Source organism: Ursus arctos, unplaced genomic scaffold (assembly GCF_023065955.2).
Source record: "Ursus arctos isolate Adak ecotype North America unplaced genomic scaffold, UrsArc2.0 scaffold_5, whole genome shotgun sequence".
Classification (NCBI taxonomy): Eukaryota; Metazoa; Chordata; class Mammalia; order Carnivora; family Ursidae; genus Ursus; species Ursus arctos.
Genome location: NW_026623067.1, coordinates 71,138,656 through 71,164,890, shown reverse-complemented (window position 1 = coordinate 71,164,890; position 26,235 = coordinate 71,138,656). Strand labels below are relative to the sequence as shown.

Below are 26,235 nucleotides of genomic sequence, written 5' to 3'. Positions count from 1 at the left end.
TTGATTACTGTACATTTTGGTATTGACCTCCTTGGATTGATTTTTGGGGGAATCTCTGTGCCTCCTGGATTTGGATTTCTGTTTCCTTCCTCAGATTAGAGTTTTCAGCTATTATTTTGTCAAATGAATTTTCTGCCTCCTTTTCTCTCTTCTTCTACTTGTGGGATCCCTTTAATGTTAATGTTATTACACTCGATGGAGTCACTCAGGTCCCTAAATCTGTTCTCATTTTGCATATTTTTTCTCTCACATGCTCAGCTTTATTGCTTTCCATTACGCTGTTTTCCAGATCATTAATTCATTCCTTTGCTCCCGCTAGCCTGCTGTTTCTTCCATCAAGAGTATTTTTAATTTTATTTATTGTGTTCTTCATCTTGTTTGGTTCTTTTTCATCTCTTTGTTACAGATCTCACTGATGTCCTCCACTCTTAAGTCTTAGTGAGTACCTTTAAGATCATTACTTTAAATTCTCTGAGATGTATTGTTTATATCTGCTTTGCTTAGGTCTCTTGCTGTGGTTTTGTTCTTTTCATTTGGGACATATTCCTCTGTCTCTCCATCTTTGTATGCTTCTCTGTTTCTGTGTATTAGGAAAGTCAGCTATGTCTTCTGCTCTTGAAGATAATGTCCTTATGAAGAAGAGGTTCTGTAATGCCCTGTAGTACAGTGTTTACTGTTCCCCAGGACCTGTCACTTGAGTCTTTCCTGTGTTTGTTGCCTATGCCCTGCTGTCGTGTCTTGGATTATTTTTCCTTCAGTCCAGTTGTCTACAGAGGTTCTCTTTACCTATGTGGGCACTGTTTGTTCCTGTTGGGGTGGGGTGTGTTTTAACAAGATGTGTGCTGGTCTGCTTGCAAAATGAAACTTGCTGCCACTGCTGCCAGAACCAAGCCCCTCAAAACACCAGGGTTGAAATGTGGCATTGGTGGGGTTTGTTCCAGTCTTCTGGGGGAGGTGTTCTGCAGCACCAGGACAGAGGCAAATGTGACTGGGAAGGATGGGTTCACTGAAACATGAGGATTTGGGGCTTAGTTTGGTAGTGAGTGTGGGCTCCCCACTGGTTCCTGCAGGTGGCCATTATTTTTGCTGGGGGTGGGGGAGGGAAATGGTGCCAGCCAGTTCCTGTGTTCCTGAAGAGGTCTCCCTGTGATCCTTGTCTCTCTGGACCATGCTCTGAGATGAGCAAATCATTCTTCCTCCCATCTGCTCCTGGCATTTTTCAAACTGCCATGCTGTATCTACATGAACCAAACCTACTGATTTTTAAAATTCCAGTCTTTAAGTCCTGCTGGTTGTAAGAACTTATGAAGTTTGTCTCCTCTCACTTTCAGAGGCAAATATTATGGGGATTTGTCTTCCCCATGTGGGCTCCCCAGTGTGATAGTCTGTTTCTCGCCCTTCTCCACACCACCAGCTCCCTCTCGACCAAGGCTGACCATGGTCCATGTCACATGTCACTGCCAGACCGCATCTCCATCCTTCCTACCTTCTTTGACGTGGCCTCTTTGGTACTGTAGTTGTGAGATTTGTTCTGCCAGTCTTTGGGTGATTTTCTGGGTTATTATTTTTTTTCTTTTTTAAGATCAGCTGCTTTTCATTTTTTATTTTATTTCATTTTATTTTATTTTATTAACATATAATGTATTATTGGTTTCAGAGGTACAGATCTGTGATTCATAAGTCTTATATAACACCCAGTGCTTATCATGTCACATGCCCTCCCCAATGTCCATCACCCAGTTACCCCATCTCCCCAAGCCCCTCCCCTCGTTTTCTGGGTTATTTACGCTGATGTGAGTATTATCTACCTGTATCCATGGGATGAGGCAACCGTAGGGTCCTCCTATTCCACCATCTTCCCAACATGGTTTTTTTTTCATTTTTTTAAAGTATTTCTCTTCTTTTGGGTCTCTGGTTGTACAAGTGCTTTTTTTGTCCTACATGTTTTTTATGAACTATTCTTAGAATTTTTAGTTTTGTTTTGTTTTTTCTCTGTGTGCTTCAATTTGGGTAATTTCTATTGCTCTACTTTAAAATTCATTGACCTTTCTACTATATATATTCAGTTTGAAATTAAGTACCATATCCAATAAATTTTTAATTTCAGGTTTTTTAAAAATTTCCATTCTAGAATATCAATTTGATCTTTAGAGATTCCATTTTTCTATGGAGATGGATTTTTCCCTATTTTGTCTATCTTCTAATTTCTTTAACATATTTATGACAGTAATTTTAAAGGCTATATAATCTAATTTATTTGTGGGTCTGCTTCTACAGATTTATTTTTCTATTTCTTTCATTTTTTTGGCATTTTTGCATATTTTGCATTTTTGCATATTTTACATATGCATGATTGCATATTTAAGTGAAACAAAGAATTCGGTACAAAAACACTTTTCCTCTGAGAGGGCACAGCCCTTTCTCTGTCAGGCAGCTAGGGTGAACAGTTGATTATTTTAATCTAAATAGGAATTCAGGTGGGTTGTATCATGGTTGCAGCTTGAGTTTCAGTTTACCTCAAATTTCAGAAGTCTTAAGAGTGAGCTATATCCTGAGTTATTACAGGCACCTTTTAGGGGAAATCTGGGATTGAAGCACTACAAAATGTAGAGATTTCCCCCTGATTTATAGACCAACCCATAGCATACAGTGGTGCCATACTCTGAACCAGATTCCTTTGGGGAAGCATTGGTTGGCCAGAGGAATCATCACTGAGTATGGGGATATAATTATTAGTCCAGTTCTTCATGCCAGCTCATGCACCTGTTAAAAACTCTGCTGTATTTCTTGCTACTTACTCCATCAAAGTTCTTTTGCTCATGACTGACCCATTTCTTGCCCATTTATTCTCAGAAATGGCTAATGCTCCCAGAGAGGGAAGTGATACTGGTATTGGTTCAAAAAAGTCTCTTTCCTCTCTAGAGAGGAAGCTAGTTATTTTAGACTCTTTTTTTTTCTACAATACTCCCTGAAGTCTTAAATATATTTATACATACATATATCTAAATATATATGTATATGCGTGTTTGTATGTATGTATATCTTTTTTAAAATTTGTCCCAGTTGTTACGGTGGGAATTAATCACTTGTACTTCCTAAATGGATGTGGAACTCCCTGGTACCCTATCAATGTTCATTTAATGTCTTAGAAATTAATTGATATACTGTTGTTATTTTTATGTATTACTAAAAGAGTTTGTTTTACAATTGATGGGTAGTATCCACAATAGTCCATAGGCTGTCATGTCATAACAACAACTATTGTTGGTGGAGTTCTTATCATAAGGCAGGTGATGTTCTTAGCACTTTAAATATATTACCTAAATTAATCCCCACAGTTAATCCTACAAATTAGGTACTATAATTAATCCAATTATACACCTGGGAAAAGTGCACCATAGAGAGTTAAGGTGATTTCTCAAGTCCATATACCTTGTAAATACCGGAGTCAGGATTCAAATTCAATTAGTCTTCCTCAGAGCCCCAGGCCTTAGTCACTACACTACATTGTGATATTGAGTGAACAATTAACATTTTTTTTAACAGGGTTATCCTTCACTCCTCTTGTCTCTTTATACTCTAAAATTATTTATGTTATATAATCTTCTAAATATATAATTCTACTCTCTTTTCCATTATACTCTTCAGTCTGCCAGGAATTACTTGTATTTCTTGTTTATAGAACAAACATTTATCTTTCCTTTAGAATTCAGTTCAGCTACCACTTCTTTCAGAAACTTCTATCACTCAGAATTACTCTCTTCATATACTCTTTTTAAACCGTATGCGTACACCTACCTTAGCTTTTAACATATTGCATATAATGTATTTATATATATGTATCTTACCCATTAGTCCATAAGATTCTTGATAGTAGGAATTGGGGCTTAGCCATATCTTTCTATACATGCCTAATGATGCGTGACATGTAATAATCACTGAATTTGCATTTACCAAATTGATTTCAATCTCTGTTTCTAAAACCGATTCTCAATAAGAATTTCAAAGGTTAAAAGTCTTTGTGGCGTATTATACTTATCTTGCTACAAAAGTTAAAGCTTAATAATAAAGCTCAAAATAAATGTTGTCATACATTTTGGAAGATCTCCTTGGCTAAAGTTAAAATAGCAAGAAATGTGGTTATTTAAAACTATAAAATTATTCACTTTAATTTTTATCTGTTTTTAATAGTTAAAAGCAAAATTCAAGTCTCCTATTTCAAATTAAACTACTATTCACTCTTAACTAATAATACCTTTATGTGCCTGACACTTCAGGTGGAATGATTAAATTATGTACCTGTAGAAAGATCTCAGAAAGCAATGACAGGTATTACAAACCTACTATGTTCCTGGGTACTTAAAAAAAAAAGTACTGTATTTAAAATTTAAGACATTGATTTCAAGTCATTGTTTCTCTTGTATATGACATTCTTCTTTTCCTTTTGATTCACATATGAGGTGTAAATTTTCATTTCTTCCTTCACTTTGCTTTGCTTTTCATTGCACTTATACCATAGAACATTGTATCGTTCAGCTTTATTAGTTACTTTAAGCAAGAAAGTAGAAGCATAGAACCATTTCTTTTGCTCAAATGGTGGATAGTCTGAAAGGACATTTTCTTTAAAAAGTACAGTCAACAGTGGGCCGCACATAGATTAAGGCAAAGCACAAAATCCTTAAAGCTACTCTTCCCATTCTTTGCATAGAGACTTGTCTTGCTGCTTTGAATGGGTGAAATATATTTTCCTCCACTGTTATTTAAAGCTGAAGTCCTCAAACAGAAATTTAGGGTAAGCAACCCCAAATAACTTCTTGAGCTCTCATAAAGTTGTTTATGCTTGCAGGTCTTTCGGATTCTTTTTATGTCCTACTATGGAATGTATTTAGCACCCCGCTCTAAAAACTGCTGAGAGTGCTAGTCCTAAGAAGGAAGAGACAGAAGGCTTAGTTTTGGCCCTTTGGGGTCTAGGATTTGTGGTTCAGGGAATGACTCTTATGCCATTCATTGAAATTACTTTCTACTCTCTTTTTTTCCTAATGCAGGTTTTTTGGGGTTTTTTTGATGTCTAAGAAGGAAGGCATGTGAGTGTTATCTTTGTAAAACTGCTAGATGCGCTGTTTTTTTTTTTTTTATTATGGGACAGAAAACAGACATGGAACCATGATTTTACAAGCATTTCCTTGAATGAAAGTGTCCAGGATAGGAGGAAGCATTTTTCAGATTTCTTAGGCAATACTGTCATTACTTTTCACAAGAGAGATTATAGTATTAGGTTAAGACAATTTATTTCATCTCCTAAAATGAATTGTTGCCTCAGTAAGACTCAGTCTTGTGACTGGGATTTTGACATAACAGGAAAAGATTTATCTAATGATCATTTTCCATGTTAGTCAATGCCCTCTCCTCCTCTCTCCAGGAGCAGCAGGAACACCCGTTCTAATGGTTTGCCTTTGAGTTTGAATCTGAAAATTGTCCTCTTTCCCAAATTCTGTCTAAATTCAGTGATCATAATTTCTTCTCCTTACTTGGAGCCTTTATGGATAGAATATGGGCCAAGGTAATTATGTCTTCTCTTTTGCAGCCAGTCATAACTACCTGTATACCATGGTGAGTTTTCATTCTCACTAAGCACATAATTAAAAAAGAAAACAAAAGAAAGATAAGATGATACCCAGTTTCTCCTTGCCTCCAACTTAACCCTCTTTATACATGTCCGAGAATTATATGTAAAGGAGAAAGAGAGTAAAATGATAGATATATATGAGAGCGTATTTATATGCATGCATCCCTATGTTCATATATTTGTACATTTATTCATTTGGTAAAAAATCACTACTCCTTATTTAGTGATAAATCTGGGCTTAAAATATCACCTTATAATCTATGTGAATATGGGAGGCTCATTAACCTCCATAAGATTTTTTAATATAAAAAATGTTACTCATACTTGTAGGGTTATAATAAAGAACAACTGATATAAAACATAAAATATCTATAAAATACATGGTACATTATAGGTTCCCCAAAAGTCATAGTTATTATTACATTTACCCTGCTATTCCTAGTACTTTCTAGTCATTAGACTAGGTGCTCAGACACAGAAGCAAAGAAAGCATAACCTCTTTTCTCAAAAGCCTCAGAGTCTACTGAGGAAGACTTAAAAGAGCATTAAAAACCAAAATACAATAGACTAAGAGCTATTAAAAATATCAAACAGGTGCACCATCAGATGAAGCAGAGAAGCAAAGCAAGACCTGATCAGCAGTGGTTGGCAAAAGAATTTCTATCTTTACTGACTTAATTGGAACTGGTTACTAGCCAGGGATTTTGTCTTGGCTATTAATTATTTTTAATTTGTTGACAATTTTTTATTGCTCAATTTACTTTTTTTGTTTCTGTTTAGGATATATATATATATATATATATATATGTTTAAAGCTAAGCCTAGGGAAATGTTCTGCCTTTGGACTTGAGTATCAAAAAAGTAGAGGATACCACTGAACTCAGAAAGGCGGTCTTGTCCTGGAATTAGAAGGAAGGCTTGTACCAGCAAAGGATCTCCCAGAATACAGTAACATGTGTTGGGACTCAAGTGTTGGTATGGACTTCTTATTGAGTGAATGTCAGTAAACCTTATCCAAAAGAATTGCAGATGTTTAGAGATCATCACTATTGTCTTGTCATTCCTCTAATGTTGAGGCTATTTCCCCAGTTTCAAAGCTTTAACATAATGGTTTAATATTAGAGAAGGTGCTTTAAGACACTGGAGCAACTGGCAGGGAACTCAGCCTTCTAAGGTATAGGAGGGAAGGTGGTCTGGATCACAATAAGCTATAGTAACCCTAAAGGTTTTGGGGAGCCTGTGTCAGCAGCTAGAATTAGGAAAAGGATGCAGCATACATACTCACTTTCTCCATTTCTCTCATGGGTCTGGCAAAGCTTAAAATGTATATGTTTCTCAGGATAGCATCCGTTCATGCTTTTTGGGAGGAAATTTTAAGTTAGGATAGTATGAGCCTTTAGCTGGTAGAGGGGAAATCTGATACTGTTTATTCGTATTATTAAATACAAGTGAGAGTTACCAGGCATTGATAGGAAATGAAATACTTCGAGGTAGGCATAAAATAAGAAATCCCAGAAATTACAAAGAATTCAAGCAAGGATAAAAAGTAGGACTACTTAGGAGTCAAAAATTGAGAAGAGATGGAAGAAAACAAATTAAATATATGAAACAGAATAATTGACATCAATCTTTTTAAAAAGATAGTCTGAGCTGAAATTGTTTTATTGTAACTCCCTTCTTTGTTTTTCTCTCTTAGTTTCTAGTTAGGAAAAACCCCACTGTTTTGCTTCTTATTTGCTTGCTATTTTTCATAGCTAGGGAAACGGGGAGAAAAAGAAAAATTGCCCAAGGTGAGGCATCCACAAGGGGCTGAGCCAGGACTTTGACCCAGATGTACCCAAGTCTGTCACACCACCTGTCCCCCTGAGTTGTTGTTGTTGTCGTTGTTGTTTTTACAAAAAATGTAGCAAATTAAATGTACAGATTTAAAATGTTTCTTATCTTGGATCTTCATACTGTAACCCCCTCTGTATTCTTTCTTGCACTACGCTACACATTCGTCTCCCTTTGCTGGTTTCCTCTGATGCTGGAGTTCACTTAAGGTTCAATTTTAGGAAGTTGGATTTTTAATAAGATTCCTTTAAATGGTTTCCATATTTAGCCAATCTTGCAGTTCTCAACAGTACATGGAAGAGCAAATACGGAATTTAAGAAAAAAAATTAGCTTCTTTAACTACTAGATGAAACTGAAATTTGGGCTGTCTGACTTCTAAGATTTGGAAGCAGTGTTGGCAATCTAAATTTATCAATAGCCGAACATAGCATTCTTCATAAAGGACTTCATTATTCTCCTTAGGATAGCAACATTTCTTAAATTTCCATTGAGTGGTCCTTTCCCTCTAAGTGTTTCCAGTGTGACAGCTCTTTTCTGAAGTGCATTAATTTGGGTCCCATGCCACTACTGCATATTAACTTATATATATATACATACATATATGTATGTATATCTATATATATACGTGTGTATATATATATATATATATATATATATATATATATATATGTGAAGAAAGATATCAAATATGGAAGAAGTCATTTCTGACCCCATTTTAAAAAGACAAAGAGATCTGGTTTTAGTTTTTTTTCAAACCACGTAATGCCTGGGCATTTTTATTGTACATGTGTAAAGCCGTTCCTTGTTTTTCTCTAATGAATACTGAAACAAAATTATGGATTCGTTTTTCTTTAGATTGTTATTGGATTCTGCAAGGTAGTCGATACTAAGCTCTGCAGCTTCTGATGGTGTGGAAAGGAAGGAGGGCAGTGGGAGGAAGGAGAGCAGGAAGCGGAAAGATGGCAGGAAACATTTTGATTTATGCAATTTTTATGAAAAAAATGTTCTCTTTGCTTACTGCATAGTGTTACTATTATTATCATTTGGTGGGCCTGAGGCATGGGCCACACACATCATCCGCCTAAAAATAATTCTACAGCCTGTCTGGGTGTCATTATGGTGTTTGTTTCATAACAACTGCCTATGAATCTTTATTAAAATTCAAGTAGGCTGAGACTTTGAGCCAACAGTGGAGCCCGTATACACTAACAGAGTGCAGTCTGCCCTTGGGAAGGCGCTGGCAGCATCTGAGTAGGGTGTGTCAAAAACTAGGCAAACTGCAAGAATCTCAGACTCTGAAAGAGACAGGATGAGACCATTGAAATGTATTCTGACATGATTTTTGGTATTTAGTTCACTCCCAGAATGAGAAAGAATACACCTGTGGAACTAAACGAAAGGGACTGGACCTCTGAGCATGCTGCCACTTAACCTTGCTGACCAACCTAGGGGAGTGAATACTGAAATGTTACGGGTTGGTTTTTTTTTTTTTTTTTAAATGGGCATTTCTTAAGATTTCTAAAAGACAAAGGCAAACAGCATAGGATTTTCCATAGATATATTATGAAATTATAGGGTTTAAATGGTGGGTATAACACTCTTTATAATAGTATCTGTTCTTTTATATAGTGAGATACAACCTTTGTTTATGAAACAAAATCTCTATGAAAATCTAGGGAATATCAAGTGTGAAGTTCACAGATTTAATCTTTAAATTAATACTTACTGTTTTTACGAGTGTTTTTGTTTTTTGTTTTCTGAATGAAAATACTCCTTTAAAAAAGACTGTGAAGGGCTCAGTCAGTTAAGCGTCCAACTCTTGATTTTGGCTCGGGTCATGATCATGGGTTGTGAGATCAAGCTACATGTTGGGCTCCACACTGAGCGTGGAGTCTCCTTGAGATTCTTTCCCTCTCCCTCTGCCCCAACTCGCACTCTCTCTCTCCTTCTAAAATAAATAAATAAATAAATAAAATCTTTAAAAAACCCCAAACCTATGAAGACTATGTCCATACATAGGACCGGTTGTGAGCAAAAAACCACATTGTTTTATAACTAAGATGAAATAAAAGTTAGAAGGGATATATTTGGCATTTAATAGCTGTATACTCCATTAATTACAATATAGCATGTTTATTGAAATTGTGGGAGATGTAGATTGCAAGTGCAAAAAAATTTAGCTATTTATTGGAGTGATAGTGTTAGTAGTATTTCACTGGGGCTTTTGGATTTGTATGGCTAAATAAGGCCAATGAGTAATTATGGAATATTCTAATTCCATCGTACTTTGTGTATGAAAGCAAATATTGTAGTAATAGAGGGGAAGTTAAGTCCCCATTGTTCTGTATTCGAATTAAAAGGATCAATATAAACTTATGCAATATTATATTTTAAATAATAAATTATTCACATCTGTTTATATATCTCTTGCTACTAAAATAATTCTAAAGTATTTACTTAAACACTTAAATATCTCTTGCTACCATATCTCTTTACTACTAAAAAAGCCTAGAAATAATAACAAATTCAGTAGCATCTCTCATCCTCAGATTGTGATCTGGTAATATTCTACTAAGAGAAATAAAGATGTCTTGAAGAAATGGATGATTCCATGTCTCTGGTAGCAAATGTGCAAGATTAATTTGGATCACCTTTCATACTGGCAAGAATGATAGCTATCAAAGATTACTAGCCCTATCAGAGGAATGCAGGAGCTGTTAACTGTGAAGAGGCTTCCAGTGGCCAAAAGTGGCACAGTTTAACTCTGTAAAAATTAACAGCAATAGATTGAAGCACACAAAGTATGTTTAAATGTATATAATTTTTAAAATGAAGAATTGGTTATTTCAAAAGATAAGAAACCATTATCTTAAAAACAGGTAAATATAGAAAAAAATACCAAACATGTATTTTTCCAAATGGTAGATAAGGAGAAATATTTCTTTATATGTTCCAATTAGCAGATCAAAAAAAAAAAAAAAAAAAGAATTTGAGTATCACCATTTGCAAGCCTCAATGAATTATAGGTCTATGCACTGAGTATCAATAGTTGCTAACATAAAGAGAAGAAGACAAAAATGGTATGCCTCCTGGTGTAAGAATGCAACACTCCTCACGTGATTGCCAAAAAGACCCAGTTCAAGTCCAGGAAAGCTTCTCTATCCAGTTTCCAATTTACAGGAAACACAGAGAACAGAGACACACGCTTAACTATACCGGGAGCATGCAAGATCTAAACTGTGGAAAACTCAATAGGTGAAGTGGACTGGGTCTTTAACAGATCGACCCGAAGGAAATAAATGTGTTGGAGGAGAAAACTCTAGATTAAAAGAAACTGAAAAATAATATAAAAAATTAAGAAGGTGCAAGGCCAAAAAAAATTTTTTTTCCTGGGGAACTAATATATTTAAATTTCTGTAGGTGATTCTAATGTGAGTTGAAGTTGGCAACTACTGACCAAGTTGGAGGAAATGCCAGTTGTCTGCATTATGTGAGGAAAGTGTGTTGGCATTAGGAAACCAAGGACACGGAAGAAAAAAGGTGAGTTGTGTGCTGGAGCATTTCAGCATTAAGATGGAAGCAGAGGTTGACAAGCCATCAGACTTTAAATAGGGGAACTGGGAGATTTAACAACTACCCTGAGAAAGCTAGAGATAATTAAGATCCTGCCAGGCTAAACAGCCAGAGATGTTTTGATGCCACCTATTTTGAAGGTTGAAGATAAACTGTCTGGAAGGACTTGAGTATGAAATATTGAGTATTATTTCAGAGTGACATTAAATACTTTTAAAATTAAATATTAGTGGAAATGTTACCACATTTTCCTTAATGTTTATTTCCTTTTTAAATTGCTTTATTAGGTGGTTGGCTAGGCAGTATGGTGTGGTGTGAGATGCTGTGTAACTAATGGCTCTGGATTCACATCTTAGTATTACTTTTTTATTAACTTTGTAACTTTGCTGAACTCAGCTCCCAAGTCTCGGTTTCATTGTAGGCAACGTGGACATACCTTAGAGAGTTACGAAGAATTAGTAATATTCGTGTGAAAGCACCTACACCTATTTTTTAATGTTTTAAATATTTAATTTTAGTGTGAACTATTTACAACTTAAAGGACAAAAACATATAAACAGATACAGATAATTACATTTAAGAAATCTTAACATTGTGCATTAAAAAAGTGTAGCACAGGTAAATTAAAACCCCTGCATCCCTTTCTATTTTTTTCTTTAATCAAGGTTTGACTCCAAAATTGTTTCGTATTATATATTATATTTTTAACAGTTTTATTGTTGTACGAGTTGCCTGCCATATGATCTATTTAAAGTGTACAATTCAACATTTTTTAGTCTATTTAGAGGATATACAACCATTATTACAACCTAAATTTGAAACCTGTTTGGTTCCCCCAAAAGAAACCTGGATCCATTAGTGGTCACTCTCCATTCCTCCCCAACCTCATCAGCCCTAAGCAATCAATAATTTATTTTGTGTCTCCATAGATTTGCCCATCCTGAACATTTTATGTAAGTGAAATCATACATTTTATGGTCTTTTGTGATTGGCTACATTTATTTAGTAAAATACCTTCAAATGCTCATCCGTGTTGTAGTACTGTTTCTTTTTATTTCCAAATAACATCACACTGTATGGTTATCCTATTTTTTATTTAGCTGTTTATCACATGATGGACATTTGGGTTATTTCCACTTTTTTGGCTATTACGAAAAATTTTCTGAGCATATGTATGCATGTTTTTGTTGAACATATGTTTTGTGTTTCTCTTGTGTATATTCCTAGGAATGGAATTGTGGTTATCATATCATAACTCCTTGTTTACTCTTTTGAGGAATTACCTGTTTTCCAAAATGGCTCTGCCACTTTTTATTCCCACCAACAATGTATGTGGGTTCCAGTTTCTCCTCATCTTTGTCAGTGTTAAGTGTTATGTCATGTGGTTTTAATTTGCATTTCTTTTTTTTTTTTTTTATATTTTGTTAGTCACCATACAGTACATCCCTGGTTTCTGATGTAAAGTTCGATGATTCATTAGTTAGGTATAACACCCAGTGTTAATTTGCATTTCTCTAATGACTAATAATGTTAAGCATTCTTTCATGTGTTTACTCCCTACTTATGTATCTTCTTTGGAAAATGTCTACCAAATCCATTACACATTTTAAAATTGGGTTGTTTGTCTATTGCTGAGTTACAAATGTTCTTTATGTATTCTAGATATGAGTTACTTATCAATATATGATTTGCAAAATTTCTCCAATTTTGACTTCTATGCATTTTAAACTTATATATATAAATATATTATGATTTATATACAAATAATATATTTAAATAATTTATATAAATACATATATATAATTATGTAATTTATATATAATATATATTTATATTATGAGTATCTTAATATTTACATATGTGACATTAATAACCCTATGTAATTTGGTAACTTCCTTGGCTTTACTCAACATTATGTGCATTAACATATGTCCTGGCTGACAATCTAGTATAGTTCCTGCTCCAGTTAATTCATTTAAAACGCTGACTAGTATTCTACTGCAAGAATAAACCATAGTTTAAGATTATATTTTATTTTTCCTGTATTTTGCCTTTCGGCCAGTTATTAAAAAAGAGATGAGATGTTCTGAACACATTAGTTGTTCTCTCATTCTTAACAACCATTACAATGTTTGCTGTAAGGTATCGTGGGCTAGCACTTCTCCAAAAATAGAAGACTTTGTAATGTCCAGGCACTATTACTCAATATAAACAGTACCCTAGAGACTTAACTTCAATAATCATAATTTATACAGTAATTCCTCACCTCTGTTGACATAAAAATATTTAGTTTCATTTTATAGGTTGAGACGTAGTCATATTAATTAAGCTTAATGATAATATAACATGTTCTTGAAGTTATAAAAAAGTATGAAGAAGAAAGATGTTTGGAAATTGAAAATTGAGGATAACTCATGAAGTAAAAACAAGAATCAACTGCCAAACAAACAAACAAACAAACAACTTTTGTCAAGTGAACCTTGGGAAATAGAGATTGTTGAGGACATTGAGGAATGATGCAAAATACTGCACAGTGTCAAAGGCCTTCACAGTTCTTTCTGCCAGATGCTGATTTAAAAAGATACAGTCCACCTCTGTCAGACATTCTGTGCCAGAAAAGTCACTATCCTTGCTTCAAGTAGCTGCAGACGACTCACAGAGAATTCTCTGATTCAGAGGGGGCTGTACTTTTTGACATAGAGAAGTAGAGGAATGGAAGGAAAGCTCTAAAAAGAGACTTGAAAATTTTACTGTTTTTATTATTTTTTATTTTCAAATTTCTTCTGCCTTGGAGAAGTTTTGTCACATTGGTTATGAATAGTGTATGTGTCTCTTTTCCATGCGTGAATTCTTTCACTCATCACTTAGCACAAAACCATAACTCTTAGATGCTTACTTCATGTTTCAGGCTGTGGATATTTGTTGTCATGAGACAATTATGTAGAGTCTTGTTACTCTTAGGCTTTTTATTTTTTTAAAAAGATTTATTTATTTATCTTAGAGTGAGAGGGCAGGCAAGTGGAAGGAGGGCAGAGGGAGAGAATCTTCAAGAAGACTCCCTGCTTAGCACGAAGCCTGCCATGGGCCTCGATCCCAACCCTGAGATCATGACCTGAGCTGAAACCAAGAGACAGACGCCCAATTGACTGAGCCCCCTGGGGCCCCCAGTTTTGGATTATTTAATCCAATTTTCATTATTCTTCACAGATTAATCATTTTATTTAGAAAACAATTTGCATTTGTGCCTTCCCTCCTCAGACATAGACCATAATTCAATTTCTTACTGTAGCGTAGTGTAGCAGTTAAGAGGTTGGCCTCTGAAGTCAGATGTCTGAGATGTGCTTTAAAATAATCTGGGCTTTGAGAGAAATGGGAGGAGGGGCGCCGGGTGGCTCAGTTGGTTAAGCATCTGCCTTAGGCTCAAGTCATGCTCTCAGGGTCCTGGGATTGAGCGTGCGTCAGGCTCCCCATTCAGCAGGGAGTCTGCTTCTCCTTCTCCCTTTGCCCCTCCCCCCAGTTCCTGTGTATGCCCCTCCCCCCTCAAATAATAAAATCTTTAAAGAAAATGGGTGGAGGTATCAATATACAGGAGTATAGGGTGGTTCATTAGACTTTTTTTTTTTAGATAGATGTGACGTTTTCTGTAACAAAAAGTTAAAAATGAGTATATTCTATCACATTCTGCTTTAAGTAGGATAGATTTTTTAAACCACTTTGAGTTAGATAGTAAATGTGGGGAAGTTAAAATGTTATACCAGATATTTAGAAATTCTTAATTTATAGAACTATATTTACATAAATCTAGCTAACATTATAAATAACCTTCAGTAATCTTTTGGAAAATACAGAGTATAAAACTTATGTATTTTATATGTGTATGTAAGTATCTTCCTCATTCTGTTAGATTCCTTGTATTGACCATTCTAGACTTTGAAATCAAACAAAATTAACCATGATATCCATTAATATTATAGAACAGCATTGTCTGTTCAATGGCCAGATGAAACTACTTAAACTTTAAATAAGAACAAATTACAATTCAAATTCAGTTTCTCAGTCCTACTAGCCTCATTTCAAATGTTCAATAGCCCTATGTGCCTAGCAACTATATTATAGTGCTTCACGGATAGAGTGCTTTTATTTTATTTTATTTTATTTTTTTAAGATTTTATTTATTTATTCAACAGAGATAGAGACAGCCAGCGAGAGAGGGAACACAAGCAGGGGGAGTGGGAGAGGAAGAAGCAGGCTCATAGCGGAGGAGCCTGATGTGGGGCTCGATCCCATAACGCCGGGATCACGCCCTGAGCCGAAGGCAGACGCTTTAACCGCTGTGCCACCCAGGCGCCCCTAGAGTGCTTTTATCATAGCAGAAAGTTCTATTGGATGACACTGCTATGGAATATTACCAACGTTTGGAGTCAACCATTTATTTTCTCTATCTCTGCATCAATCTGTTTTAGTTGTTTTGGTCAAGAATGAAAGTTTTCCCCTGAAGAGTCATATAGTACCAATCTGCTAAGTGTATTCAGATGATATTTCCTATTTTTAACTAAAGATGATTTTCTATTGCTTGGGGCTTGACAATTCACAAAGAGACCAGAGATGACAGAAACACAAATAATATAGGATTAGTAGAATTTAAGTGTGGGGAAAAAATGACAACTGAGTGAAAAAGTGAAAGAGTGAGTTTGGAGCAAATATGCAAAAAGCATCCTAGATTACTTTGTCAACAGGAGCTAGTGTTATTTAAAAAAGGCTTGGGCAGGTGTTTTATTCTTACAGAAACAAAACTACTTACTGTAATAGAAGACAGTATTAGATAGGGCCACACCTTGCTTTACATGCTGCTTTCATTTAATACAAAAGGAATCAAGACTGTGTTTTGTTTAACTCTACCATATATACATATATTCGTTACATATATACACATATATACATATTTTCTCACTTATTTTTTAAATTCAACTTTTTTAAACTAAAAATCCAGTTCACGCATTTTCTTTTCTTTTTTTTTTTTTTTAAAGGTTTTATTTATTTATTTGACAGAGAGACAGCCAGTGAGAGAGGGAACACAAGCAGGGGGAGTGGGAGAGGAAGAAGCAGCCTCGCAGCAGAGCAGGGAAGGATCCTGATGCGGGGCTCGATCCCAGGACCCTGGGATCAGGCCCTGAGCTGAAGGCAAACACTCAAGGACTGAGCCACCCAGGTGCCCCACCAATTCACGCATTTCTCCCACTCCCCATCCCTCACCTCTGGCAACCACCCACCTGTTCTCTTTACATATGAGCTTATTTTATATATAAAAATATATTTATTAATATACATAAAATACATAGTTTAATTCTTATATATTTAATTACATATAATTATATAATATTACCTATATTATTATTTTTCTTAACATAATGCCCATAGGGTCCATCCATATTGTCCCAAATAGTAAGATTTCATTCCTTTTTTAAGGCTAAATGATATTGTGTGTATATGTACACACACACAATTTTTTTACTTGTTCATTGATGGACACTTAGGTTTTTTCCATATCTTGGGTATTTTAAATAATGCTGCAGTGACATGGGGGTGCATATGTCTTTTCAAATTAATGTTTTCATTTTCTTTGTATAAATACCAGAAGTGGAACTGCTAGATTATATTGTAGTTTTATTTTTAATTTTTTGAGGAACCTCCATACTTTTTTTCATAGTGGCTGCTCCCAATTTATATTTCCACCAACAGGCCTCAACAGTTACCTTCTCTCTACATTCTTGCCAACACTTGTTATTTTCAGTCTTTTTGATAATAACCATTCTGTGTGTGGTGATATCCCATTGTCAGTTTTTGATTTGCATTTCCCTGATGATTAATGATATAGAGTATCTTTTCATGTACCTGTTGGCTATCTGTATACCTGCGGTAGAGTCTTCTGCCTACTTCGTTCTGCCTACTGATTTTCTGCTGTTGCATTGTATGAGTTCTTTATATATTTTGGATATTAGTCACTTATCAGATACATAATTTACAAATATTTTCTTCCATTCAGTAGGTTACCTTTTCATTCTGTTGATGTTTTTGGTTTTGGGTTTCTGTTGGTTTTTTGTTTGTTTTTTGGCTTGTTTGGTTTGTTTCTTTTTTGGTATGGAGAAACTTTTTAGTTGGATGTAGTCCCACTTCTTTATTTGCTTTTGTTGCTTTTGCTTTTGGTAACACATTAAAAAAATCATCGCCAAGATCTATGTCAGGCAACTTGTTACCTATGTTGTCTTCTAGAAGTTCTGTGATTTCAGGTCTTACATTCAAGTCTGTAGTCTATTTTGACTCAATTTTTGTGTAGTGAAAGATAGTGGTCCAGTTTCAGTCTTCTGCAATAGGCTGTCCAGTTTTCTCAGCATTTATTAAAGAGACTGTCTTCTCCCCCACTGAATATTCTTGGCTCCTTTGTCATATTATATATTCTTTTATTCTCAATCTGGTCACTTGAAATAGTTAAGACACTAAAAACTGCTTTTAATATGAGAAGAGTAGTTTCCTAGTTAATGAGTTCACATTTGCAGGATTTACTTCATGCAATTCTTTATATTAAGCTGTGTATAGAGTAAAATTGGTTCATATTTAGTATTTTGGGAAATTGAAATTTTCAACAAATAAGAATATTTCTGACACCTAAAGCATCCGTTTAAAAGCTAATATTTGAAATTATTTACTTTTTTCATAGATGCTTATCTAAAATTTATGACCATTTTTTTGCCTTATTATAACATTTAATACTTTCTCAACTAACGGGGCTGATAATTATGTCCAATAGTTTTTGTAGTAATTCTAACACAGCTATTGAGGTTAGGTTTGCTTCTAAAGTAATGACGATAGGTAAATTGCAATTCTGAAGCGCGTTATACACCTTCCCCCCCCCAACATAAAGTGTCGCTTCACAGTAGATCACCTACTAACCCTTCTTATGTTTCTTAACAAGTGTTCACTGTCACTGGGTTAAAAAATCAAGGTTTCCGAAAGAACCAGGTGGAAAAGCTTGTTAAGTGAATACACTTAACTCTACATGAATTCCCAAGCCATTTGATTGTTATTTGAGGGTTGGACATGCCTCCTCTGCAAAGCTCATGGGCTTGATGACAAGATTTTTCTTCATTCTTCCAAAGGCATTCTTATTTATTTCCTGTGAGGCCGGAACCTGAATCTGGATATAATTGAGATTGTGGAAATGGGTTGCTGTCATACTTCATAAAAATTGTGAGTATCTTTTTGGTTATGTTGATTCAAAACTAGGGGGCTATAGAAGTGAAAGGAAAGGCAGAATTAATACAAGAACTAACCTTAAGAACCAGAAGTTTTCTTAAGGCTATTCTTGACAGAAACCAAAGATAATCTTTTCCTTGAAAGCAAAAATATGAGTGAAGTATTCACCCCCATGTACTTGATTTCTTATAACTTGCCTCGTGTTAAGAACTCTTGTATAGTATTTTATACATCGGCTAAATGATTCTTATTGTACTCCAGCAAATGTTAAGTTGAATGCTATGTGAATAGTAAAATAATTTTGAAAATTCATCTACTTACTTAGTAAAGGAAAAGGATAACTTTCAGCTCTGGTCTACTTTGTAGGATTTAAAATTTTTTTCAGTCATTAATAAGTATTAAATTATATTTTGAAATTAAATCCCTTTGTATATTTTTGAGGGAAATAAAATAAACAATTTACTGATTGCTTTTTAAGTAAATATGAGTGAGCCATAACAAAAAAGAAATCTCTACAGAATTATGGAAGCATTCAGAGGCAGATATCCCTTTGAGAGAAAATTACTTTTTTTCTTTTAAAAAAGGAAGATGATTTTGAATTCTCAGCAAGGAGTCACCATCAGAACCACCAAATGGTTCTGAACAGGGACTTAAAAGCTGCTAGTTCATTTCACGTATGTTTTGGCCATTAGAAGCATATAATAACAGCAACTAAAGTGATGGGAAATTATTTTGAATTCTGTTTAGTAATATTAAAGAATAAGAGACAACTTGTTTCTCAAATACTGTATTCTGTTTTTTACTTTACATGTAATATTTGAATCTCTTATTACCAGTCACATAATCAAAGAGTCAAAGGCCCAAAGTGGTCTGGAAGCGAGTATACCTGCTAGATCAGATAAATGGTGCTTTACATGTGCAGTGAGAGAGGAAGATCGTATTCATGAAAGTCCTCAGAGTAATACAGGCTGGTTTTTACCTGAGTGGGGAGAGTAAAGAAATCTTCTGTTTTTATTTATCTGATGCGACTCTCTGTTTGAAACAGATCAAGACAGACAGATTGGAGCAAACAGAGCTTTTTGGTAATTATTCTTTATGAATGTGCACTGTTTCCGGGAGACACCCATGGGCTTATGTTTGCAGGTCTCTTTAATATTAAGACATAATAATCATCACTCTAAAAATACCAATTGTTACTCCCATGGATACTAATAACCATGTTATTAAAGATGTTCAGGGCCGTACATTTTGGAGATTAGAAGTTCAGACATTTTCTCCATCCTGTCACCCAGGGCTGCCAATCCACAGTAGTGCCATTTGTTTCCTGTAGGAACGTGGGGGTAGGGGATTCACCTTGTGTATCTGAATAGGGTCACCTAAGATAGCTTGTTTTTGTTGCTGGTTTTTTGTTTTTGTTTTTTTTAGAGAGAACGTGAGTGGGTGTTGGAGAGAGGGAGAGAGAGAATCTCAAGCAGACTTCTTGCCTAGCACAGAGCCTGATGTAGGGCTTAATCTCATAGCCCTGAGATCATGACGTGAGCTGAAATCAAGATTCAGATGCTTAACTGACTAAGCCACCAAGGCACCCCTGTCCCCTAAGATTGTTTAATGCCAAACTGCACAACCAAACATGACAGCGCTAAAAAGTATTAGGTAAAAATGAGCTGTCTTTTATAAAAATACTGAACTCTACCAAGCTATTTAAAAATTTGTTCCAATGTTTTGAAAATAAGGTAATTCCAGTTTCAAGACCTAAGCAGAAGATGAAACCAACCCGAATGACATCAGATTCTGGGTATTTTATGGTATTAGGTATCTAATACTGGCCCACTTAATTAAGATTTGCAAACATCAGTAGCTGAATCTTTTTGTAATGAAGAAGTTTAATTCCCCATATACATTTCTGAAAAGTACTAGGGACAGAAGGCAGCACGTAGTGGAATATGAGGGACTAGTGAAACAGTGACTGTGATAGCTTATCTTCTGTTACGGGAGGACCACGGACGAACTGGTAACCTAAGGGGAAGATAGAGCTAAGTGGTTTTAAGAGAAGCAAAGGAAACAAGAATCTCCACAATAGATCAAAGTTTATCAAGAGCCACATAGAATGAGAAAAATATTATCACTGGTTGTTTCTTTTACAAACTCAAGTATAATGTGTGTAGACACCTAAGTCACATGCAGTGAAGTCAACTCAGTTCCTCCTATTACTCAGTTTTCCTTCTTTTAAAAAAAATTTTGTCTAATTCCATTTCTTGTTTTCATTTTTGAGTTGGCATTTTTTTCAGAGAAGGACTACAACTTTTTTTTGCTTATGGTCTCAAAACTGATGTACACAGAGAATACAATAACAGTGACTCAAGTGGCCTTAGCAGTATATTGCTACCAATGTGACAGATAAAAAGATGTGAACAGAAGGGGAAATGAACCATGAGAGGCTGTGGACTCTGGGAAACAAACTGAGGGCTTCAGAGGGGAGGGGAGGGGGTGGGGGATTGGGATAGGCCAGTGATGGGTATTAAGGAGGGCACATAGTGCATGGTGCACTGGGTGTTATACGCAATTAATGAATCGTTGAACACTACATCAAAAACTAAGGATATACTGTATGGTGACTAACATAATAAAAAATTATTAAAAAAAAAAAAAGATGTGTTCAAGAAGAAATCCTTTCCCAGTACCCATACTTAAAAAAATCACCCTGTCATCAGAATCTGATAGAGAAGGTAACCTTTTTCAAAGAAAGAGCTTATATATTTTGCCATAAATAAAGATAAAGTGTGTTTAACTTTTTGCCTTCATCATGTTTACCACTTACACTTTTATGTTTATTTGATACCTGGGGAAATGTGACTTCAACTTCAATCCAAAATGTGTTGTGGATTTATACTTCAATAAGTTTCCTTTAAAAATACCTAAATAACAGAGTAGAAAAAGAATATTCAAAATGTCAAAATGTCTTTCTATCATAACTTCTCTTTGAAGAGCTGGGTTAGTAATAAGAACTTAGAAATGTTTGATTTTTTACAGTTTACAATAAACTTTATAGAGGAATAGAAAAAAGATAGTGACAATAGTAATACCATTCTCAGTTCTCAGATGTGCTGAAAAAGACCAAATGCACCTAAACACCAGCTAATGCAAGACTCTTTTGAATTCAGTGAGTATGCCAGAATCCCATTCCCCTTTTGTCCAGGAGTCAACAGTGGAGTCTTCTCTCTCTTGCAGATTCAGGTCATGTATTACAAGATTCTGCAAACTGCCAGGAAGGAATGGTGGCAGTAACACAACATCTGAAACTGGAAATATGTGTTATATCTCATACAGGTATGCTGTACCAAGTATTTTTTTCAACATATATGTTCTCTATTTCATGTGGTTATCTTTTGCTCTATTCTGAAAGCTTGTGTATGGGTACATACATACACACAAACAGACATTGTATGAAAACATGTTCTCATTACATTTGAGCATATAGTTAACCAAGCTAAGGGGACTACTTAAATGAGTGGGCGTAATTTATTGACCTTCTTGTGAAAGGGAAGACTGATGGTGTTAATATTGAACATTTTCTTTCCAAATGAGGCTTACATTTTGAATAACACCATAAGACCTACAAACCCTTTGATACATATTGGAAAGGACTAGGGTATATTCGTGTTCCAGGGGCTGAGCTAGGGGACCACATGCTAGCTTCTGAGGATTTTTGTGAGCCTTTTCATTTTGCCCTCAGCTGACTCAATTCTGGGGATGGTGTAGGACAGATATTTGAACTAGATTGCCTTTGGAGAGTCCCCATCATTAAAATAGTCTTTACTGGGTTAACTTGTGAATAAACTTGAACGTTCCAAAAGCAAAGAGGAAAAAATAAAAGTATATTCATTTTTTCGTACACATGATTATAATTAGTTTGTTAATAAGGGGAATTTGTGAAGATACTTTTTTCTTTTGAAATGGAATAGATTTTTATTGTACCTGGGGATGAACATCCTTTGAATGCATTTCAGATGTGTTTTGCATATGCTTTATGACTAATATGTTAGCTTTCCTTTAGCAGAGGAGTTTTCTGCTATGCCCTTTCTTGCCCAGCTGACCTAGCAGTTCATATTAATTGATATCTCAATTTACTGATCAATCACAATTGATCTAAAACTCCCTGAGGACCAGGTTTCCAATACAGAGCGATGCCATCCAAGAATGAGAATTCTCTTGAATGAGGCTTAGTTTCCTATCACCTAGTGATGCAATGAGAAACAGATAAAAAGTGTTTTCCAACATTGCATCCTACTCTTAGTGTGACAATGACAGAATGGTAAATAATCTACTTTGGCCTACATGTGTGATTCGCATTCAGAATATTTGCTTGGTCCCAAATTCATGGACAGATATGTTTCATGTTATTAAAATGTTTAAAAGTGTCTCTTTTAGCCTTGCATTTTATTTGTCTGATCTGTGTTTTTTTTCTGTGCAATAAGCTGATAAATATTCTAGCCAGGTTTTTTTTTTTTATTATTATTCTTTTTGCTTTTCTTTTGTAGCTTTTGACTGACATCTATTCACTTCAAGGGTGATTTTCCTGTTGGCAAGAGGTAGAAGAGACACACCAAGCATCACCTTCAGGAACAAGCAATTTAAGTACTATAATGAGATGGGTCTTTTCAGAGTCTATAATTGGTGACAAGGTATGGCAGCTTCATATCAGACAAAGATATACAACACAGAGCTTATTAATGAGGATGGAGCGTCATACTCAAGAAAGCTTCCTGTGACTATGAGACAGGAGAATATAACAGATAGTGTAGGTTGTTACTAAGTCCAATATCTCCAATTTGCATCATAAAACCTTTATGTAAGCCAATTCAAGCTAATCCAGAAAGGGATGTTTTTCCCCTTTAGAATTCACTAGGGTAGCCAGCAATCCATCACTTTGGATCCCAGCCCTCCCAGACAACAGCAATAATCATCTAAACTTGCAGATATGCTCAATTTAATTGGGTTAGTTTAGTAACCTTCCTTGTATTAGAGCCAACTTGCAAAGAGATATAATATTTTCACAGTTATGAAGACATAGCAGCTGGCCATAGTAAGATTTGATTGTGGATCAAGAAATCAGATTTTCATCAAGTTAAGAACTCTTCATGGAAATATATATGGAATAAATAATAAAGTAAAATGATTAACAAGGAGACCTACAAAGATATTGGCAAGGCATACAAAAACTGCCTCACTGATAATGCTGAAATCTGTTACTCAGCTTACTCTGATAGCTTTTTACTAATATTTTGGGGGAAGAACATTAATTTTAAAAAAATCAAGATTAAAAAGTAGATACTGAAATTATATATTAATATTGAGAAGCTATATGAAACTTCGAGATGTTTAAATTATTTTGTAAATGCTAATTTGTTAAGCTTTATACAATTTTCTAGAAAGTAATAGTGTCTTTTTTTTTTTAAACATTCTTTTTTTTTTTTTTTTAATTAATAATGATTTTTTATTATATTATGTTAGTCACCATACAGTACATCCCCGGTTTTCGATGTAAGGCTCGATGATTCATTAGTTGTGTATAACACCCAGTGCACCATGCAATATGTGCCCTCCTTACTACCCATCACCGGTCTATCCCATTCCCCCACCCCCCTCCCCTCTGTAGCCCTCAGTTTGTTTCTCATTCTTAAACACTTAAAAAGTAAATACGCTTTATGCAGTCAAATACAGTTTCAAGGGAAGTCAAAAAGAGAACCCAGTGTTGGGTTTCTGGTGTTTGGTTCTGAGGAATGATACTTTTTTTGTGTGAATAATAGAAAAGTCGTTAGAAAATAAATACCTCTTCTTAAATGTAATACTGGGACCCATTTTCATGAGGTAAGTGACCAAGATGCTGAAGAATAAAGTACCGTACGATCCCCTCACCATCTGCAGCATATTAACAGATTTCTGCAATGAGCTGTTTATAGTGTAATTACAAAGAAAAACAAGGGTAAAATAAAACAGAATGGAAGATAAAGGATTGTTCAACTTCAAGTGTCCCTTTCCTGGAAAGTGCTTATTCTCAGAGCAAGCTGCCTTCTCCTCAGTATACCCTGCTTTGAGGGGGGTCTTTCTGTTTATAATTATGGACCCTTTATTCTATGAAGTTGTAGGATTCTCCCTGAGATTGTCACTCTGTGGTAATGTTTCTAGGGAGTTTGTGAATTTTCCAAGTAATTGGAATATTTCTTGAAGTCCAAATTTGGCCGCCTTTGATTATAAACTAAAAATCATAGCTCAGTAAAACTTCTAGAATCATTTAAAATTACAATTGTGTATTGACGAAAATGTTCAGGACCACATTTTGAACTAGCAGTGATTGCATGGTTATTATTACTAATGCATTACACATGACAAGTTCTGCGAAGCCAGAAGCGTTTGCTTTGGGCATCAGGACTAGGGAGGAAGAGTCCCAGGAGCCAGAGACTAGCTTTCCTGGTTGGTCCGGGGCAGGTCAGGGCTAATAAAATAGAATATAGAATTACAGGTTCTGTGGAGGATGGAAAGTCCTGCCTTGTTTCATTCCCTTCATCTGAACTTTGTTCTTACCCTCAGGACTGTGTATGGTTTGGTTCTAACCAAAATTCTGATCAAAACCCGAATAAGTTCATTTTCTGCCTGATTCAGCATTTACAAGGTAAGAAAGTAAAAGAGTGGGAGGGGATTTATTTGATTCATTAAGACCATCCAGTATCTTAGGTGGTACCTTTAAAATAAGTGCTGCAGGATATAATACGACATCGAAATTTCTAATTTAGTGACTTTGCTTGTGTATTAAATTTATATTTCGTATGCCTGTTATATTTGTTTCCCACTTTCTTTTCTGGGTAGATGAATAAATAACTGAGTTTTAAAGACTCAAATTTATATCTTTAGCTCCCCTTCTATTAGTCCATTCTTCCCAGAAACCGCTTTGTATACAACCACAGATGGAGCAACAAAGTGTGTTGGCTAGAGTATGGGCTTTGACATTAGGCACTCCTGAGCTCAGTACTTTTTAGTATTAGGATCATAGACAGCTCTGCTTGCTTGAGCTTCCCCTTTCTCATTTACGAGCAAAAGTGATAACATTCACTTTGTAGGAGTAGTTTAGTGTTTAGAAATAATACGTGTAAAGTGTCTATCTTGGGAACTAGTGTTTAACACGTGCACGGTGGATATTATTACTATTATCATTCCTGCTGTTCGTATGGGAGCAAGGTCTCTGGGGAAAGGAGACTGTGTGGGTGAGGACTCGTGTGGGGATCATGTAATAGCTGATCTTTTTCAAATATCTTGCTCTTGTGGCAAACTCTGTGCCTTTTCTGCAAGTGATTCATTCGCATCTTGCCTGGCCACCTGCTTGTAACCTCACCACTCTTTCATTAAGTGTTCAGTAATAAAAATTAGATGACAGTTTGCAACTTACAAGCGTGGTGACTCAGCCCTCAGCTCTGCTTGTTAAGTCACCTACTTTCCCCTCACTTGATGCAGCAAACCTTGGGAATAAAGATGTTCAAGGATGTAAACTTTATTTTTTCTTAGGTTGAAACTTAACAAAAGAAGGTATTTCTCAATGTGTCCTGTCTTTTCTGTGTAATAATGTCTTGTTTATAAAACAAATGAAAGGGGAATTTGACGAGTATCCAGAAATTATCATTAATATGAAAATTCAAGTATATTTTCTGTCTAATAAATAAGCATATGTCTACTGCTCCAGGCCTTTTGTAGATACAGGTTTTAGAACAGGTATAGCAACAGTTAAAATTATTTCAGCATTGAAACATAATAAGAATATGAGGAATTTGAATTTAAGATCTTTTAAAAAGAGTCTAGTATAAAGGGAAAGGGCTAAGAAGGTAACCACAAATGCTTGCAATGATTTTTTCAGTTAGATGAAAATCTCTTATAAACTATGTCCTTTAAAATGAATGAAGAC

At 35.2% G+C, this 26,235-nt stretch overlaps 1 long non-coding RNA gene across 1 annotated transcript in view; it reads left to right on the top strand.

Annotated features, from left to right (window-relative positions):
• LOC113255117 (uncharacterized) overlaps positions 1-26,235 on the top strand; it is a 913,389-nt gene that overhangs the window by 575,710 nt on the left and 311,444 nt on the right. The window contains exons 15-19 of the long non-coding RNA XR_007190393.2: positions 10,881-11,000; positions 18,188-18,278; positions 21,513-21,611; positions 22,823-22,966; positions 24,873-24,954. This is a non-coding gene — a long non-coding RNA (uncharacterized LOC113255117). The remainder of the gene's footprint in view (positions 1-10,880; positions 11,001-18,187; positions 18,279-21,512; positions 21,612-22,822; positions 22,967-24,872; positions 24,955-26,235) is intronic.